A 21,778-nucleotide genomic window follows, 5' to 3' on the forward strand; every position below is an offset into this window, starting at 1 on the left:
TGTTCTTCCTATGTGGATGCCATCCCCTTCACCTCCTTCAAACCTTCCCCTAACTCTTCTATAGGGGTTCCTGATCTCAGTCCAATGGCTGGCTGACACAATTTGCATCTGCCACACACAACTGCTAGAAGAGAGAGAGAGAGAGAGAGAGAGAGAGAGAGAGAGAGAGAGAGAGAGAGAGAGACATTAAAAACATCAGTGATATGAACTGCTAAAACAGGAGACATGAGTCGCACGAGTCGGCGTGAATCTCCTGTATATCACTGCAAATCTTTCCCACTTAGCTTGTCTACCGCCATGACCTTGAGGAGTCCTGGATTCTCTCTCAGAAACAATTCCCCTCCTTAGAGCAAAGTGAACAGTGATAATAACAGAGTATTAGTGAGGCACAGTAGGACAGGAAGCTCAAAAGAATTCCTTGAATTCAAGTCATTCTTTTTACTTCCTCAAGGTCATTTGATTTCTTTTTTGTTTAGTACCAGATTGACTCACACTTGCTTTTTTTAATTGTTAAATAAAATTACTCAACTATCATGCATGACTCTATGAAAAGTATGGTGGAAGATATTCAGGTTTTAAATAAATGACCTTTAGGCTCAGCCAGGTAGACAAGGGCATGACCTCAGGGGAGGATTACCATGGGTTTCCATACTTATCATAACAGTCGATTTCACGAGTCCTCTCAGGTAGTGGATTCATTGCAAATGCAGACTCGACTATGAGAGTTTGGCATGATGCTTATAAAATATAATTTATATGCCATGATAGAGTTCATCAAACCTACATATAGCCCTAGGGGAGAGGGAGTTGACTTGTCCAGGAACCTGTCCTTAACAGCATTTTCATTTTTTGCTTATTGATTGATTTTTATTATTTATTTATTTATCCCTCGCCATATTTGGTCCCTCTTCTTTCTTTTGTCTCTTCAGATCTCTTTTCAAGTCAAATGCTACAGGCAAAGCAGCTTGGTTCTGCCTGCTATTATGCATTTACATAACCTGTTATGTAATTCCTCATTTGTCATAAATGTTAATTAGCTGTGCTTTGCAAGTCACACAGAGGTTATCCCAATTTTGCTGATGAGGAAATTGAGGGGAAGATTGATTGGGAGCAACAATTTGAATCGCAACACAGAATGACCTCATAGCAATTCAGGACGTGGCACCCATGCTCTGTGTTCCACGGTTTGGGGCTTAATTGACAGATTTAGCTAACTCTAATTGGTTTCTTTGAAGAAGGAACTGGGAAACATGTTACCAATGCCCTTCTTCCCTACTATTTCCTACCATATAAGAATCTCCTCTGGTGGTGATCCACAGCCTCCCTCCAGCATCTCCCCTTAGCCTCTCAATGTGTGCTGCTGTTGTGTGGAGACTATGGAGTTGTGAGGGTGTCTGTGCCCATGTGTGGGCAGGTATCCATACGTAAGCATGTTAAGTAGAAGCCAGTAGATGTCTTTCTTAGATGCCATCCATCTTCCATGTTTAGTTTCTGAGACAGGGTCTCTCAGCAAACATAAGGCTCTTCAATTCTGCTGGACTGTATGGCCAGTGGGTTTCAGCAATGTGCCTGACTGTTCCCCTCTCAGCCTTGAGGACTGAGGCACATCCTTGGTCTTTGCTTAACCTAGGCTTTCTTGAAGAGGAACTTTCCAAGAAAAACCCATAATCACTGTCCTACTTGGGCTGCCTGCTTCCTGCACTTCTTGTAAGCAGGCGTCATGTCTGCTTTGTTCCTGTATCTTCTGGTCCTCGTTAGTTATGCAGAAGCCTCTCAGAAGCTACTGTTTGCATAGAAAGAGATGCTCAGGTCTGAGGAGATAGGTCAGTCAAGTGCTGGCTTTGCAAGCGTGAGGAAATTAGTTCAATCCCCAGACCCTCCCACCCGCCCCCAAAACCCCCAAAACAAAATAGAGCCCAGTTGTGGCTTGTAACCCTGGCCCTTGGTGTGTAGACAGCCAGACTTCTGGGGCTTTTTAGTGAGTTCCAAATCCCAGTGAGATCTTGCATCCAAAACAAAACAAAACTGTGGATGCTAGCTGAATTTTTACATCCAGCCTCACGTGTGTTCATGTACCAATGTGACCTGAGCACATATACTAGAACGCACACACACAACCGATGCATCAACATACACACAAGAAAAGAGACTTGGCCCAGTGGATATCAGCCTTCAACAGGTCAATGGTGGACCTGCCCATTCTGAGGGTAAGTTCTACGAATAGATCATGGGTGATAACTAGCTACACGCCAGGATCAGTTCTTTCTGAAAACTTCCCCATTTCCATCACTCTGAGCGGAGTGACCCATCTCATTCTAGAACAAACGCAATCTAAAACTTTATTTTGCATACATTCTCTGAGGATCCCAGGATCGTATCTTCCAGAGCCCTCAGGAATTCTGTGTGCTTGACGAAGAGTATGAATGAAACCGTCAGCTATCCATCAGGAGTGGATATCTCTGGGGTGTTGGCAGAGGTAATGGCTGGTGGAGGAGCCTCTGGCAAGAGAAGAAATCTAGACTTTGCTCACCTAAAGTACTTTTGTTCCCTTTTTGGAGTCAATATAGAATGTGGTGGGGCCTGTAGCTCACTACAGAAAGCTCGTAATTTAAAATTATAAGGCTTTACACCAAGTCAACCACCAGTGATGGGCTATCTAGACTACTTAGCACCACAGGTGTTCTTTTCTGTACTCTGTACTTCTATTGTATATACACTGCTTTCCTAAATGTACCTTGAAGGTACATGATATGACGACATCCTCATATGGCCTTTATTTTTCATTTTTTTCCCCATAATTTAAACTGGGCAAAGGAATTTTCTTTTAAAAATGATCGGTGTAGTTGCTTTTATGAATTGATAGTCTCTTTTAAAAGATTTGAAGTAGAATGCAAATGAAGGGAGGATGGAGATGTAAACTAGTAATGAAGAGGGATGCCTGTAAGAATGACCTGACTTTGGTCCCCGGGTTCCATGTGGAAGATCTGTGCACCTAAATTCCCAGTGCTGGGGAGTTAGGAGAATCCCTGAGGCTGGCTGAGCAGCTAGTCTGGTAGAATTATTCACCTTTAGGTTCAGTGAGTGACCCTGTCTCAAACAATAAGTTGGGAATCAGTTGAAGAAAACTCTAAAAATTGACCTTTGGCTCCACATGCACATATACATACAAGTATGCATGTACAGAGCACAGACCTGAACATGTATACATATATGCACACACAAGAGAAGAAAATATAAAATAAAAAAGAAAGAAAGAAAAAAAAAGGAAGAAAAAGAAAAGGAAGTCTTCAATCTAGTAACATTGCTATATCAAGGAAAAAATGCTATTCTTTCATCAAATCAGACCTGTGGGATCCGCTGGAAGGCTGACCTGTAATGTCTCTTGGTCTTTAATTATTATATTAAATATCACATGGCCTCTAGTTTGTGAGCAGATTTAAGAGAAACCAACTAAATCTAGACCAAAGTAACTTCCAAACCAATAGCACAAGGCCCTATTCAGTGTGACAAGAAATTGATCCAGTTGGAGTGCTTAGCTTGAATTCTCTAAGACACCAGTTATTACTATTGTGTGGAACTCAGGACAGTATAGGAACAGAAAAGGGATTCAACCATATCCAGAAAACAAGTCCCATCATACAGTTGTTAATGATGTTATAGGAATCACTGACATGAAGGATCTCAGGTCAGGCAACAGGAAGCTTTTGTGATGGAGCAGGCTAAAACCATCACAAGGGTATTTCTTTCTAAGCCTAGGATACTGGCCAGAGAGTTGATATGACCACCATCTAAGACTAGGAGATGAACTTTCAATCTTCCAATGCCAAAGGGGTTTCAAAAAGGAAATGGAGCGATAACTGTGTTAAACTGAAGGGGAGGAACACACCAAATGGCAGAAACAAAGAAACAAACAGACAGACGAAAAAATGACTAATGGATCATATTAGGAGTTCCTAAAGTATCCAGACTGGGCATGTTTGAATGGATGATCTTGTGCTAATTGTGCAACTGTGGTTAGCATAGGGATCACATTTTTCTATTGTTAAGATACAGAACTACTGATGTTTGGTATTACACATTACCATTTGTTACCCTAGACGTCATCCACAGCACAAATATTTGCAAGCTCCTCTTTAGATAGAGAGTGGGAGAGAACAAGATTTTGATTACAGGGAATTCTTAATTCCCTTATTCTACTTATATCCTGGATTAAGACACTGGTCAGTTTCTAATCTTACTTATCTCAATACAATTTTATTTGTACCTATATTTTATGTATATGGGTGTTACATTTGTGCAGAAGAAGAGGGCATCAGATCTTGCAGTGGTTGTGAACCGCCTTGTGATTGCTGGGAATTGAACTCAGGATCTCTGGGAGAGCAGCCAATGAGCTTAATCACTGAGCCATCTCTTTGGACCCATTTATTTATTTCTTAAAAGGAAAATGAGAATTGTTTTTTTGTTGTTGTTGTTGTTGTTTTTTTTTTTTGATTTCCAAGATGCTTCATGAATATACCGACTGTGACATCAGACAGTGACTCATTTCAACACTTAGCTACTGAAGGCTGAAGTTCACAGTCTCAGACTGATGCTTCAGGAAGATGACAGTGATATAGCTCTGCATACGGCAGTAGTTTCATGCACTTAGAAAAGGAGGATCTGTGAGGACAAACCATGACCTTCTGTAAAACCAGCAGTGAGAGTAACAAGTATTTTCATGGGTCCTACTGTGTGTTGCCGACTGTGCAGAATGGTTAACTTATACTTCCTCACATGTTTCTTTACAAGCTTTGAAGAGTGTAGTAGTATCATCCATGTTTCACAGTTAGGGAAACCCAGGCAGAGTGAAGTAGCCTATTGGAGGTTGCATGGCAGAACCTGCATTTAGCCTCAGCGGAGGTAGGCAAAGGATGTAGGGGTCAGCAGCAGAGGTAGTGTTGACATTAGGTAGATGTTCCGCCCCTCTGCAGAAGAGGTAGTGTTGACATTAACTAGATGTTCCGCCCCTCTGCAGAAGAGTCCTTTAAATGTTGACCTTGTCCTCATAGCCCATTCTCTTATGGACCCTTTCTTCTTTGTGGTTAATATAACAAACCCCAGAGGAATCTATCTCTATCATTATTTATCTCTATCTCTATCTCTATCTCTTTAATCTATATCTAATCTATATCTATATATCATCTATATCTATGTGGAATATCCAGAATACATATGTATACATGTATATATGTTTATATATGTATATGTATAGTATAAGTCAAAGTGTAGCAGAGCACACAACTCTCTAGTTCCAGGCCCTTATATTACTTCCTGTGTCATATAGACCCTAACACAGATTCTCACACACGGCTGTGGAGTCTCTGCCTTCTGCTTTAACTGTCCCTTGCAGCTTACATCCCTGCTTACCTAGTACTTACACTGATTAGCTGTTCTCTTCTCAGAACACCTCAGGCTCTTCTGCATTCATGTCCTTTGCACCTGCCCTTCCTCCCACCCTCAGGACCCTTACCCTGACTACATTCTTGGCCTCCTTCCTCTTTCATTCATATTTCTGCTGAGACTCCTTCTGTTTGGGCTTACTCTGTGGTGGTGACCCTCGCCTCTGCCTCATCTCCTCCCCTCACTTCATTCCCACTCTGCTTTCTTTTCCTTGACCCTTGGCACCATCAGCCCATTCATTATCATGTGTGTACTTGTTGTTATTGCTGCTAACATGCATACCTCACAAGAGTAGGGGTTTCAGCTCATTTTGTGTACTACTTATAACCCCAGTGACAAGAACACATCCTGATACACTGTCAGTGTCATTACACATTTGACAGATGAATGAATGAATATACGAACACATTTAATGCAATATCACCTAGGAAGAGATGAACTCCTAAGCAAGGTAAAAAAAAGTCAGTGGAAAATATGTTGATTTATCCCCCTGTCACCAACTCTCATTTAACAACCCCCCTCACATATACACACAAAGGGAGAGAGAGAGAGAGAGAGAGAGAGAGAGAGAGAGAGAGAGAGAGAGAGAGAGAGACACAGAGAGACACAGAGACAGAGCGAGACAGAGACAGACAGAACACACAGAGAGATAGAGACAGAGAGAATGAGAGAGACAGGTCTATTCTACATGTGCGAATAACATGTGATATTTGTCTTTCTCAGTCTGGTTTATGTTGCTTAATCTAATAATCTTCTGTTCCAGTCATTTTTCTACAAATGCCAAGTGTTCATGTGGATAAAATCATTGTGTATTGATGGATGTGCTAATGTACTCTATGAGAGAACCCATGCTCAACACTGCTCAGATTGCCAAGAGCCAGAGACTGGTAGGCCATGGTCTTAGGGGAAAATCAAATACTGCTATTTTGCTAAGGAACATAGCTATAAAAAGACCCCTAAAGACGTTCTGTTATACCAGTAGATCAGTGTCTTGCTCAGTCATCATAGAGCCTTCCTTTTTTAGTAGGTGGGAACTAACAGAGGCCCACAACTAGACAATGTATATAGTGAGATATTTGGAAAACCCAGTGCTACATGGTGGTCATTATTAAACCCCTCTGCTCAGAGCTCAGATAGTCATGAGGAAGAGTAGGCGAAAAGCATACAGGAACCAAAAGAGATAAATGACATCACAGAAACTGTCTTCTAGACACAAAGGGTCAATGCGCATATGAGCTCACAGAGACTGAGGTAGTACACACAGGGTCTGCACAGGCTTCAGGGTTCTAATGCCAAGAGGGGCAAGTATGCACAAGCTCCCATCTGTAAGAATCTATCTCCAACTGCCATCTGCTTATAGAAGAAGTATTAATTTTCATCAATGGAATATCTATCACTGGGTATATTAACCACAATGAAGGGCAGGCCCCATGCTCAGCAGTAAATGCCAATACCAAATGAACTCAGTGATATTTTTTAAGCGTTTTTGGTCTCACATTGGTTGGTCAGGGTTGTTTCTATTTTAGTGATCTTTCCTTGACATATTGTGGCTTCTGAGATTATGTTTTTATTAGTTTTATTTTTGTGTTTGCATGTGCTTCTTAATTTTTTAAAAAAATTCTGTTTTGTGTTTATTTCTTTGTGTGTATGTGTGTATATGAGAGAGAAAGGGAGAGAGAGCAAGCAAGAGATTAAGAGAGTGAGAGTGAGAGCAAGAGTGAGTGAGTGAGGGGGGGGGAATGGAGTTGAGTAGATGGGGAGGAGGGAGGGGAGGATCTAAGAAGATTTAGGGGAGCAGAGACTTATCAGAATATACTGTATGAAGAAACTGTTTACTTCTAAATATGTGGACTAATGGATTGAACATACAGCTTTCAAGAAAAGAAATAAAAAAGAACAACGAATATTTGAATATATGTTCAAAACCCTCAGCCATCACAAAAATGCAAGTTCCAAACACTTTGAGATGTTACCCTTCCACAGTTCCAACAGCTATGGCAGGGGTACGACTGACAATGAATGCTGATGCGGAGGCGGGGATCTAAGGTGGGAATGTAAGCTGGTCCAGCTGCCACGTACACTCCCAAACAAAGTCAAAAGTGATAAGGTTAATTTCTTTCCTGGTAGGAGATGGGTTCTATAGGTAGGCACTACAATGGACAGGCAAGACCAGATTCAGAAGCTGACTAAAGATGCTGCCCTCCAGAGCATCCTCTGTATGCATTTCTCCTTGCGGAGCTTGCTGATGGTGAGACAGAAATTCAAAATAGCACCTAAATCCCTAAATCTTTGACTGCCTGAGGAATTCCAAAGCCATGCTGGAGCTGCCTTGCTTTTTATTAATGAATCTTCACTCACCCATTTGTAGGATATGGCAAACAGCAAAAGTCCCCATGACAAGCAATGTCAATCGAGTCTCTGGCTTTTCTCTAAAGAGAAAGTTCTTTAGAGAGCAGCCTACGAGTTCTTTGCAGTATAACATTATCAGGGTCAACATGAACTTCCAATAGACTAGATGCTTTATACACAAGGGGTGCTTAACTTCGGAGCTCTGAAGTCTGGATGGTCTGGACTCTGGCAGACTCTGTCTGGGCAAGTCTGATACCCTGGGTTTGTGTGTGTGTGTGTGTGTGTGTGTGTGTTTGTTTGTTTGTTTTTTGTTTTGTTTTGTTTTGTTTTGTTTTGAGACAGGGTTTCTCTGTGTATCCCTGGCTGTCCTGGAACTCACTCTGTAGACCAGGCTGGCCTCAAACTCAGAAATCTGCCTGCCTCTGCCTCCCAAGTGCTGGGATTAAAGGCGTGTGCCACCACTGCCCAGTTAATGCTATCCAGTTTTAGATTGCTGTTTTCTCACTATATTCTCTCTTCATAGATGGATATATGATGAACTGTCCAGGATTTATTTATAAGACCAAAAATTTCACTCATTAGTATTTTACTCTCTTGTGCTAATCATCTTCCCAAAGCTCCCCCTCCTAAAAAATAAAGCATTACTCTGGAGATTGGGATTTTAGGATTTCCACATCTGTTTGGGGGACACAAACATTCTATCACAAATGTCACAAGGAGGCATGACAGAATGAGGACAGTTTACTCAAGAAGAAAGAACACTATCCAGTGCCTTCCATCTCATTACAGCCACCTCCTGATTCTTCCAGTACGTGACATTATTTGTGAAAGGGAAATCAAGCATATAGGAAAAACAGTAGACTATCAAATTAAACAGATCCTTAAGCCCTTGTGTGTGGTGGCTTATTCTAAATAAATACATGTTTCACAGTAAAAGTAAGGTCTCAGTTTCCCATCTTGGGATTCAAGATATTTGGTCATTATCATTTCATTAACATATATATATATACATATATATATATATTATGTATAGTTTATATATCAGTTAATATAAACTATACAAATATAATATATATTATATATTGTGTGTGTTTATTTTAAGAAATCTGACTGAGAAAATTATTGAGAATGTAAACCACGAGGCACAGATGTCTCCAATATTCTGATTTGACATTATTCCCTGCTACGGAATATTGGAAGGTTTCCTTAATAATTCCTAATTGGAGTCTTGGTTCAGATAAACCTGACAGTCCATTTAAGATGGCTTTGGTGGCTCAAGAACATGCTGAGACTCTCTGATGTGGGTTGTTTGGCTTAAGGATTTGAGAAAGCAAATAGAAGCAGCTGCACTAAGGATTTTGTGCAATTAGGTTCATGCAGATTCTGGAAGTTGCTTATTAGGTCTGTCACTTTCAATCCATCTGGTATTTTCGTGTTCAAGCCGAATTGCAGGTTGCTCAGCGGGGTCAGTGGTTTTCCTTTTACCTGCTAGACAGCATTGTACAACCTCGAAGGCTTATCTGCTGGAGGCAGGATGCACAATTTGGCTGCCTATTGCAAGGCGCATGCATTTTTGATTTGACTGTGTGAGACAGCTCAGACACCTCCTAGGAGTTCCAGTTTGGACCAGTTCAAGACGTAGATATTATTCCCAGGTTGTTCTGGACTTATTTGTTTTATTTTTTCAAATGTTCTTTCTCTGCTCCTTTGTGCGATGCACAAAACCAAAAGTAAATGTTTTGGGAAGTGGGCTCACCCACTTTTCAGCATCACCTGTCTGGTGTGGATTCAGAATCTGTAGAGTTAATTAGACACAATCTCTGAAACAGGGCTCGACCCTTTCAAACTTCTGCTAAATTGGGGAATTCTCAATATCAAAGACTCTTAGAATGTGCTAATTAGTGTATAATTCTCCCTTCCATCTTTCTCCCCAATACATATTTTTATAACGCCAGCCTTCATTTGGACAGAGGAAGTTTGAATTCAAAGGCATTCAGAAGACATCTATATGTGTACGTCACCCCTTCCTTTCGAATACTTCATTTCCCACTCTAATAACTTGTCAGTTCTCAGTTTCCAGTGCCATTTTGGATTGTATGTGTTTCATAATTTTGTAGCTCCCTTCTAGCTATCTGCGAAGTAGTGTGAGAATCTGCTAAGGCACACCATGCCATCTGGGATGAAAGCTTTCAAAACTCTGGTGTTTTATCTCTTTTCTGCACCTAGGACCTTGGCCTCTTGAGATTCTGAGAGGAAATTTTCCAGGAGGTGTGAATGAGTCTGAGCCAAAGCCCATTGGTTTTCCTTGGCTTCTTTCATTCACCTTATGTTTTGTATACTCATGGGTTTAAATTTCTTCAAAGATGATGAGCAGGGGCCACTGGGTTTCTTATGATGTATTCTAAACCACTGTCAGGACAGAGACAGGGATTGATCCACAAAGATGAAATGACTGCCTATTCTCTTTCATCTTGGCAGTGAGAAGGTAGATCCAGCAAATGTATGAGATCCAGCCAGTACACTTTGTCAAATGGTTCCTCTCTATGCCATCTCTACATGGGTGGGTAGGAGAGGTGTGAATGGTACAGGCAGAGGTTCTTTTTCTGAGAGCAAAGGGGAAAGACAATTCTGTGAAACTGATGGACTCTCATTGACTATCTGGTAGGTAGCTTGTTTCCCCTGAAGGACTTCTGGATGCTTATGTGAGATCTACCTAGATGCTTCCTTTTATGCTTTTAACTTTAGTCCTATAGTAGCAGGAGGTGACAATGGCTCGGCTGTTGAAAAATGACAGAAAAGGGCTTGTTTCAGTGACATATTGAGGCATTGAGAATTTGAAGGAGAAATAGCTAACATGAAGAAATGATTAGTTTTTGTTCAGTCCTCTGAACTATCAACAAAGTACCGTACATCTTCATCTTATGGTCTGTAGAGAGACCCCCATCTCAAGATATACAGATAATAGGACTTACAAGAGAGATATGATGACATAGCCAGTTAAGGCTCACACTGCCAAGCCTGAGGCCTGGAGTTCAATCCACAGAACCCACATGATGAAAGTAGACTACTGACTTCCCCAAGCTATCCTTTGACCTCCACATATATGCAGTGACTGCACACATGTGCACGTGTGCATGTGCGCGCGCACGTGCACACGCACGCGCGTGGACACACACACACACAATCTCTCTCTTTCTCTCTCATGTATGCACATGCACACACACATATAAACTCATACTTCATAACAAAGTAAGTAAATCAATAAATAAGTGTAATGAGAATTTGAAAGACAGTCAAATAATGATTATTATAATGGTAAATGAAAATATTCAATGGAGGTTGTCTTTTTCAAAAATTACATGAGAACAGTTGCATATTTATAGGCAAACAGGAAAGGAAAAGGAAGAAAGGAAGGACTAGAGGGCAGAACGTTGTTTGGTCAATCTAATAGACCTCATGCAAATCAATTCAATATGTTAAGTGATGACATAAGATGTCAATGACTATAGAGTAAAACATGGGAGAACACCCAGAGGAAGGCACAGCAAGTGAGTCTCAAACATGGTATCAAAACCACAGTGCTTAGAAGGAAGATTTGATAAATTGCACTTTCTAAATAGTGAAGATTTCTGTTCTGTAAAAGACCTGATCAGGAGGGGTGAGGAGAGAAGCTTGGGAGCGGCAGAGAGCCTTCACTAACTCCAAGGCCATGTAGAACTTTCAAAACTCCACCAAACCCAGACACTATTGCACATGCCAGCAAGATTTTGCTGAAGGGAACCTGATATAGCTGTATTGTATGAGGCTATGTCAGTGCCTGGCAAACACAGAAGTGGATGCTCAAGTCATCTATAGGATGGAACACACGGCCCCCAATGGAGGAGCTAGAGAAATTACCCAAGGAGCTGAAGGGGGCTGCAACCCTATAGTTGGAACAACAATATGAACTAACCAGCACCCCCTGAGCTCGTGTCTCTAGCTGCATATGTAGCAGAAGATGGCCTAGTCAGCCATCGTTGGGAAGAGAGGCTCCTAGGTCTTGCCTTGCAAACTTTATATGCCCCAGTACAGGGGAAGGCCAGGGCCAAGAAGTGGGAGTGGGGGGGTAGGGGAGCAGGGGCGGGGGAGGGTATAGGGGACATTCAGGATAGCATTTGAAATGTAAATAAAGAAAATATCGAATAAAAGAAAACTTTCAAAACTCAACAGCAAAACCAAACCAAACAGTTCCTCCAAACAAGCAAAAAGCACAAAGATGATTAATAATAATTAATAATAATAATAATAATAACGAATTCAATTATGCTTATGCAGTGAGCAAAAGATAAGAAGGCATACACATGTCCCATAAGCACATGAATATTTGTTTTACATCACTAACCCATAGAGAAATTCAAGTGTAACTATACATTTATCAGAATGACTGGCAAGGAAAATACAGTGAGAAACCAAGTACTGGCAAGGAGGCAAAGAAATTAAGTTGCTTGTATATTGCTGTGGACATGGAATGATAAAGCTAGCCCCCAAAATATTATGCTTTGCAAAGACCCTACTCAGAAATTGTACTACTTGATATTTATTCCAAATAAATGAAGATTATAATAATATAGAAACCCAAACCAGAATATTGATAGAGTCTTCACACTTATCCCAAACTAGGGACAACTCAGGTGGGATGAGAGTAGATGGTTAAACAAACTGTGGAATATACATCCCATGGGATAGTACTCAGCAATAAAATGTTCACTAAGCTATGTTCCACAACCTTGAAGAATACCTAGGGACAGATATACCCAGCAATTGTGTGTGTGTGTGTGTGTGTGTGTGTGTGTGTGTGTGTGTGTGTGCCTAAGGTTGAAATCAAGAGTCTTCCTAGATTACCCTTCACCTTTTCCATCTCAGAGTCTCACCTGAATTGAGAGCTTTCCAGTAAAGACTTTCTAGCTAGCTAACTTACTCTGGAGAATCTCATGCCTCTACCTTCTGAGTGTGGAAATTACAGGTTTGATGCTATTCCCATCTAGCACTGAGGTACTAGGGACCATTTCTGAAGTATTTTTTTTTTTTTTCCATTAAGCCACATCTCTAGCCTCTAGGATGTCTTGTATTAACATAATTAAAATGCCACCACAATTTTCTCTAAACTTGGGATAGGCTTTTAGTCCCACTTAATAGTTAAAAATATTCTACATATCAGTGCAGTGAATATACCCAAGATAACCAATTGTGTGAAGTTAGGAATTGAGAACCCTGATTGTTTGACCGAAGGTCAACTGGCTGGTGGAAATCTCAGTTTGCTGGCCAGCAGTGTCACAAAAGAGTATTTTATCCCATGTGATTTGTTTGAGGAAAGCTCTAAATTCAAATTTTCAGTAAGATTTATGCTCAGTACACATTACTTTTACATTCTTGTAAAGTATGAAAAAAAACCTAAAAAAATACCCCAAAAAACAATAATCAACTAACCAAGCAACCAAACAACCAACTAACCAAACCAACTAACCAACCAACCAATCAATCAAACAAACAAAAAGTCCTTATAAACCAGTCTCCCATGGATGAGATGTTTGGGAAAGACCTATTTGTTCACACAGAAGAGATGGTCTTAGCCCTTCCGTGTGACACGGGTCAGTGAGGAGGACATGCATTTCCTCACTACCATCTGCCAACTGTCCTTCAGGAAAAGGGAAGAAAATATGGTTTAAAAAAATGGTCTCTCCTTAGTCTTGTCTCTGGCTCTCCCCTACCTCCCTGTAGCCCTTATCTAATTTGTGAGTAAAGGTTTTAATGAGACCATTAATTGTACTACATTATTTGGTATGTAAATGTCCCTTTGTAATGGAGTGAATTAATCAATTTTTAGCTGAAAATTTCTACCTCCTATTTTTTCATGGCTTTAATGGACTCATTTGCTTGGTTTTTGTTACTTGGCTTTTCAGCAAACCTTATTTAGCTCCATGTTTGGAAAGAGAGTAAAGAAAGGTTGAGCTTGACTCTAACCTTCAAACAAATAATCACTGTAAAGGCATTTTCTATTGGTCTTACATGGTAGGATGTCTAATAACTAACATCGAACTGCAACTTTCTTAGCATCTCCCCCCTACCCCCCACCCCCACGGTGCACTTTGGTCACCTCTTACAGTCTTCTCCATGGCTAGCCACGTTTCTACCCTTGGTAATAAAGCCCAAACTGTTCAACTGTTCTCTTTCAAAGGGGCCCAAGAAACTTGCTGCCATTAACTATGACTTCAGTTGCCTGATTGCTTCCTCGTCATTTGTGAAACTCCCTTATCACTGTAGTATATTTTTAAAGTTTTGATTCTATTTTTATTTATGCGTGCGTTTGCCCTATGTATGCTAGTGCACACAGGGGTCATAATGAAGAGTTGGATCCTCTAGAGCTGCTATTACTAGTAGTTGGGTGCTAGGGACTGAATTTTGCTTCTCTGAAGAGCTGCGAGCAATCTTAACCACCAAGCCGTCTGTCTAGCTCTCCATATCCCTGTAGGTTTGATGCCACATCCCGCAAGGTCTTCACTTGTGACTACCAATCATCCGACCCGTGGCCAGACTGTGGATCAATGACTGTCGTTTCCGTTTGGCCTAACTAAAGTGTGGACATACTCCCTGATGGTGCACTTCATTCCTGGGATCTCAAAGGGTAGGGGACTCCATCTCCTGCTTGCCCAGGCCTCACACATGGGTGTACTTTTCGGCTCCCCTCTCTCCTTGTTTGATCCATAAGCCATTCTGACAGTTTCACTGTACATTTCTCTAGGATTGGAGCACTTCTAGTCATTTCCATCCCAATACCCTCTCGTTCGGCACCTCTATTTCTGTTTTGGATCACTATAAGACTCTTCTTTCTGGTCTCCCGGCCTCAGTTCTTACTCATTGTGGGTCAAACCTGACCTGTCCTTGGCAGCCTCATGTTTTTCGTTCTGGTTCTGAAGCAGTGGGAATTAGGAAACCTTTACAGGGTGGTGACAGGAAGAAGTAGGTTCCTGTGGGTGGACCTTTAAGAGTAATATCTACCCTTGATTCTGCCCTCGTTCTCTACCTCCCTCCGTTCTACTGTGATGTAAGCAGCCTCCTGCGATTAATGACTATCATGCCTTCTCTGCTATGACTCTTCCCCATGGTGAACTTCATTTTGTACACTGTTTCAGTCCAGTGTTGTCACCAGTGACTCAAGAATTACTAATACAAACTTCATCCAGCCCTTTTCAAAGCCCAAGGCAGAATGATAAGGCTCAAGCCTGAGGTGGTGATGTCACTAAGCTGCTTAAGACCCTCCAGGGGCTTCCCAACTTGTCTCTAGTCCACTGCCATCTTCACAATGGCACCTACCCTAGGCTCCCATTCCTCTTCCTCACCATCCTTCTCTGATCCAGCCACATTCGCTGCTGTGCTCTTGGTTGGCCATGCGAAAGAAACTTTTGCTTCAGACAGTGCCTGTCCTTTGTCCCTTTGCTCTGAAAGCAGTGCCACAGCTGGTGTCTCATATCTAACACTTCCACTTAATATATACTTGACTGAACAATTTTCTTAGTGTCCTGGTATCTTTTTCTTCTGTTATGCTGTCCAGCTGGTAGGCAGGCAGAGTTTGGGGTTGTTTTTTTGTTTTTTTTTTTTTTTTTTTTTTTTTTTTTTTTTTTATCCTGTCTTGTTAGGTCACTATATTAATTACTTTTCTATTGTGGCAATAAAACCATCACCAAAGCAACTTATAGCACAAGGGGCTTATTTGGGCTCATAGTTCCATAGGTTAGAATCAATGCTGGTGAAGGAAAAACCATGTGGTCAGAACAGGGAGCTGGAGGCTCAAACCTTGAACCATACACGAAGCAGAGAGAATGAACAGAGGGTTGCATGCCTCATTAGACTCCCCAAGTCTGCCTTCTGTTAAATACTTCATGCAACAAGACCATGCCTCTTTAAGCTCCCAAACAGTACCATCAATTGAGGACCAAGTATTCACATGGCTAAGACTACAGGGATTGTTTTTCATTCAAAGCATCACTGTTGCTGATTTTAGTACCTGGGCCAGTGCTTAGCATGTAGTGGACATACAACAGGTACCTTTCTATGAATAGAATTGATGATGCCTTTCTTGGCTTTCATGGCTTGCCATCTCTCTCATGCCCTCTATTTCCTTCCTTGGTTTTCCTTTTACCTTTCTTTGCCCCATAAATATGGGTATCTTCCTAAAGCTTTTCCTAAGTGCTGCCATCAGCTTCTTAAGCCTATTCCTTCTCTTATTCCTTTGCTGTTACAATCTCTTCCCTTTGTCACAGTTCCTGCCTCTGGTGACTGTCCACTTTCACTTTTGACTTTGTCATAAACTCAAATGATAATTAGATCATTAAGTAGGACAAGAGAGTAGATTACATCTGCACAGTGGAATTTCATTATTGCTTTTCACAAAGACCTTTAACTTTTGACACATATTATACCAATACATCTCTGTGTCTTTGTTCCTTTTGTTTAATAATGTTTTAGGAACCAGAATCATGTATGGTGGTTTGGGCTTACGTCTATTCTTCCTCTCTTCTATCCACTCCCATATGATTTTATCAAAGATATTTGTCTTTGTTAAGATATTTCCCATGGCATGATAGAAGATCCAGAGAGAAGCAACTTAAAGGAGAAAGAGTTTATTAAGCCAGTCAAGGGACTCGTGCCACACTGGGTGGGCTTTTTTTTTTTTTAACCTTAATGAACACAACGTAGATAACTCCCTACAGAACACTTGTAGGTCCATTTCCCAGGCAATTCTAGATTGTGTAAGGTTGTAATTAGCATTAACTTTCGCTCCCATTGTGTGCCAGTTTCCATACATGTTCTCTGATTATATGAAGGTAGTGTAGAAACAGAGATGGTGTTAAAGCAACCAGAAAACCTTCACAGATTCCAGTTATACATATTGATGCAGCCTCTAAAAGACCAATTAGGAGACTTCTCTGGAATGAGGGAAGCTTTTAAAAGAGAGGGCTATATGATTGGCTATATCAGTTCTAACCAGGGGCCTGGATGCTGCTTAGTGATTGCCTCTCATTTACAAGGCCCTGGGTTCAGTTCTCAGCACCATAAGCATATGCAGGTACATACAAATATAAAGAATTCGGATACTAACTAGAAGACTCACAAATAATAATATTCACTAAGTCTACTAAATACACATTAGCATTTAATGTGTAAATGCATGAAGCCACTGAATTTTTTTAACTTAAGGAACAAATTAGTTATTAAAAATTCAAGGTTTGAGGTGTTATAGATTCTTCCAGACTCTTCAGCTGGAAGTCTGAGCCAATTTGTTTAGCTTTTTCAGGCCTTATATTTGTAGCTAGAACTGGTAATGTGGGAAAAACATTTCATAGGATCCTTCTCAAGGACTGAATGAGATAGTCCATATAAAATGGAGTTCACACAATCAGGTACATACTAAGTGCTCAGTAAAAAAAGTCCTACTTACACTAAAAGCACTGTTAAATGCTACAGTCTAAGGAGTAACAAATGGATACATCTAACAAGTTGGCATAGCAATCAAATATACAGAGACAAATGGAAATTTCCACTTCAGCTACATTTTATCTACTGCTTCTGGCACATACAAATACAGGAAGAAAATGACTACAGAGAAGAGGTTCGGTGTGACAGCCCGTTAGCTTACCCTGCTGGAATAGCAGGACTCATTACAGAATCCAGGAAATAGAAGTGCACAACTCCCTGCCTACGTGTCTCTCTTACTCAGAAATGGTCCATGCTGCATTAAACATCGGGTAGAAAGGTCACTTCGAGTCATTCTAATTATTATGCTGTCAGATGGTAGCAGGTAACAATTTCCCCTGCCAAAATTTCTTAGTTTTTTTGTAAAGAAGGAGTGAAAGCGTGGGTGTTCAGTGGATCAATGTTGGGTGTCTGTGGACCTTGCTGTTTACCAGTATGGGGAACATGTGTTGAAATGAGGGTGCTTTTAGGGTGCCTTTGAAGCTCTTTCCAAGGAGTGTCTTCTTGAGTAACTGCAAGTACTATGCTATATTTCAGAAGAGGAGCGCCATTAAGACCTAACAGGAAAAGAGCTATCATCTCAACATAGAACATATTAAGGGCACGGTTCATGGCTGTCTACTGTCTCATATACGATGCAAACTTTGAGTTTTGTTTTTCTACCCATAGAAGAAGAATTATTTCAATAAGAAAAGATTAACTAGGACTCAGGTCCCTGAGAATCTGTAGAGCAATACTGAAACAATGCAAGAGAGTAGTACTGTGATCCATTCTACTTTGGATTTTCAGCTAAATTTGTACCTTTAGTTATGTATGTTTAGAACGTAGATTCACATTCTTGTGTGTCTAGTATCCTAGCTTCATTTATGTTATGGTGCTAAAATGCCCTGTTAACTTTGAGGAGAAAGTTTCTATTTTACTCACAACCCCAGGTTAGAGTTTACCATCCCCGAAAAGTCAAGATAGGAACTTGGAGCTGCTGGCCAGCTTCATAGTCCAGAACAGAAAGAGAATAAATGTATGAATGTTTATCTGTACTGCACACTCCCTTTGTAACTTACATAGTCTAGGACTCAAATTCAGGGAATGGGACAATGCTGAGTCTTCTCACCTCAATTAAGTCCATCAAGACAAGCCCTGTGGCAACCCATCAGGTGAGCACAGTATAGGCAGTTCCTCATTGAGACTCTCTCCCAGGTGAGTATAGATTGTGGCAAGTTGACCAAAACCAATCATTATATCAGTGGTTGGACATTTGTATGATAAGTTGCTTGGGACTCAAGTTTTCTGACACATAAGAGGCACCCAGCAAATCCTTTCTGCTCAGGAGAAGGGATTCACTCTGGAATAGCATGGTGAGTGTGTTTGATATGAAACATGAAACAAGGCTCTAGTAGGTCATCTCCCAGTCTTACCTACTGATTTCTATATAAGTTAAGTTTTATTAAATCCACCGGACTTTTACTATGTTATTTCCACTTAAAAGATTAAATTTTATTAGAAAGGACTGAGTCTAATATTCAGAGAATATCTGCTATGGCATCTTAAAACCTCATGGTTCCTCATCTACTTACTATTCTACCATTCAAAATTTACCAAGATAAATGTTCATATGATGTTGAATTTAGCCTTTTTTGAAAACTTTTTGAATGCCAATATTTGAAAATCATTATTTTGAGGTTCTATTATTTACCTTTATTTCTTTTCTTTGATAGAAAAAAGGAGTAAAATAAGAGATAATGATGCTTGAAGCATTATCTACATAATAGTGCCTGCTAAAGGTCTCAATTAATTCAATGTTTATGAGACATCAGCTTGGTGTCAGGAGAGGGTTGTTCTGCCTGGAAAAGATATTAGTATATATATCTCAAAGATTTTGCCAGCAGGCTGCAACTCATGACAACAAAGAGCCTGCAGGTTTTCTCAGAGACAGCCATATTTCCTGCTACAGATCATCAGGGAAAGGTTAGAAGTGGGTTGGGCAAATGACACCAAGTAGAGTATATCACAATCAGGGCATGGAGAAATGGGAGTGTTGACAAGCCTACAGTTCATTAAAGAATTTGGACGTCATCCTAAAGGCATTGAAGTTCTGTTTGATTTAGATGATAAAATAAATACTACATTAAATTGATAGTTTCAACCATAACTGGTATGTGTAATAGGGTAGAACACTGGATTTTCCACCCCTAATGACTTACTTCTGTCATTCGGGACATACTGCCAAAGGCTCTAGCCTTGGAAACAAACATTCAGACCATCCAAATTCAAGCCATAACATACCTGTTCTCATCTGTTCCCCAAAGACTAGGCAGTGAGTTTGGTAAACCAAGTATTTGTCTCTCACCATCTAACAACCCCTAAAAACCTCTCCTGGAGATAAAATGGGGATGACTAGAGCTAAAAAAATATCCTGCATATCCAAAATTGCATATCCTGCAATTTTGATCTTGGCCATGTATGCAGATGAATGAATGGCAGCCAGGACCAGAAGAGATGGTTGTTCAGCTTGCTTCATAGAGATTTATTCACAGGAGCAAAAAGACAGAAGGAATTCACATGTTTATTTAAAGTAAAAAATGATTTAGATATACCACTGGGTATTGTTCAACATTAAAAATAAAAGGCCCCCACTACACTGTCTTTCTGTTTCCTGCCTACCTCGGTGATGAGGCCCCTCTGGCTCGTGCTTCTGCTGTAGCTTGTTCTTGTAGCTATGATTGGCTGAACTCATGATGCAAAAGAACCTGTCCCGCTTGACACTGCTTCTATTTTGTCACAGTAAGTAGAAAAATAAGAAGTGCAGAGAACATGGCTGATGTTAGGAAGCTGTGCAAGTAAGATGGAGGTGAAGATGGTCACAGCAAATAAGGCTGTCACCCTTGTGGAGAACAACAAAAGCATGCTTGCAGAAAGTTTGAGAGAAGTGCTCAGTGTTGTTATGGACAATGGCATCCCAGCAATCGGATGCTGCCAAGAAAGATTAAGGAAAGGATAACTCCCAGGTCACTAACTGAGCAGTGCGAGGGCATGTAGAACGGAAAAGCTAATGGGGCTGAAACATGATCAGGAGACCCAGAGACTAGGGACCACACGGTGAAGAAGAAACGTGGTGAGAGCTGCTCTGAGCACAAGCTCATGGAGAGATGAACATGGCTGCTCACATGCACCAAATTTGAAAATAATCTGAATACATCTTTGGGACAGAGTGAGGAACAGCAGGGACAACAGAGATGTCGAAATTTCACGAACAACAATTAGGAGGTTACTGGTATGGGCCTAGTGACTTCCACTACTTTAATCACAGTGGTTTAACTGAATTGTCTACTCCATGAAACCAAAAGATCCCACTGGCTTCCTGTGTGAACAGAAGGTAAAATTTTGTTTCAGGCATAGGAATCCAGATTCCAAAATGACTCATGAATATGTTAGCATGAAAGTAAGAATACCAACACAAGCAGTTTGGGGCTATGGGCTTCTTACAGCTTACCTGGCAAACCCCTAAGGTTAGAAATAAAGCAGCCGCCACCCGTATTCAGTGAAACACAAGGACATTGGATTATACTGCTTAAAAACAGTCAGAATGAAGATTTTCTTCTCGATGATATAAATGAGCACAAATGGCTGAAAACTATTTCTAGTGCAGACACTGCAGGAAACCTCATTTAGTCATATTTTAGAATGGATATACTATGCAAACAAGTATAATTTCTGTATGAGACAATTCTTTGTCTATTGAATGTGTCTGGATGGAGATTTTGAAACACACTGAATATGATATATTGAATAGATCTTAATGGAAGTGAAAAGATCCGCACTAAAGTATCTTGACTCATTTGTCTGCTCTGTCGGAGAACTCGAAGTGCCAACCCAGTTCCTGTAACCTTGACCTTGGGGGACTCAGAGCTGAGTCTGGGAAGGAGCAATCAGTGACTTTCTAAGCTGTGATCAAATTTCAGTTTTCTCCAGCAACCGGTCCCCTACAGACATTTAAATAATATTGCCTTGCTTGCAGGAGTCCATGGAGGACAAACAATGACGGCATTTTTCAACGTTTCATATCATGTGGCTACCTCCTGCTATGTTTTTATAGGTTCTTCAGATTTTAAGTTCGTAAGGTCATTTTCTTTTCAGCTGAGACATCTCTCATTCTAAAACTCTTCTGATTTTCAAAATTTATTTTCAATTCCAAGTAGCCTGTCTTTATTAATTCCTTGGGAAGTTAGGTCAACTGTCCACATCTTCCTATTTACCTGGTGACAATTCTGTATGTCACAGGGTACAGGTATGAATAGAAAAGGCCATGCCTGCACTAATTTGTAATATATCCATATAGTGGCCTGAAATCTTCTGATCTTATCCTCTCAATTCTATGGTGTGTGTGTGTGTGTGTGTGTGTGTGTGTGTGTGTGTGGTGTGAATAATTTCCAAGTCATGTACATTGTGAATATGACATTGATTGTCCCTAAAAGGTCATCTT

General features: G+C 40.6%; 1 protein-coding gene across 3 annotated transcripts in view; it reads right to left on the reverse strand.

The window, feature by feature from the left end:
- Celf2 (CUGBP Elav-like family member 2) overlaps positions 1–21,778 on the reverse strand; it is an 842,569-nt gene that overhangs the window by 792,225 nt on the left and 28,566 nt on the right. The window lies entirely within an intron of this gene.

The sequence above is a fragment of the Mus pahari genome, chromosome 16 (genome assembly GCF_900095145.1).
Source record: "Mus pahari chromosome 16, PAHARI_EIJ_v1.1, whole genome shotgun sequence".
Classification (NCBI taxonomy): domain Eukaryota; kingdom Metazoa; phylum Chordata; class Mammalia; order Rodentia; family Muridae; genus Mus; species Mus pahari.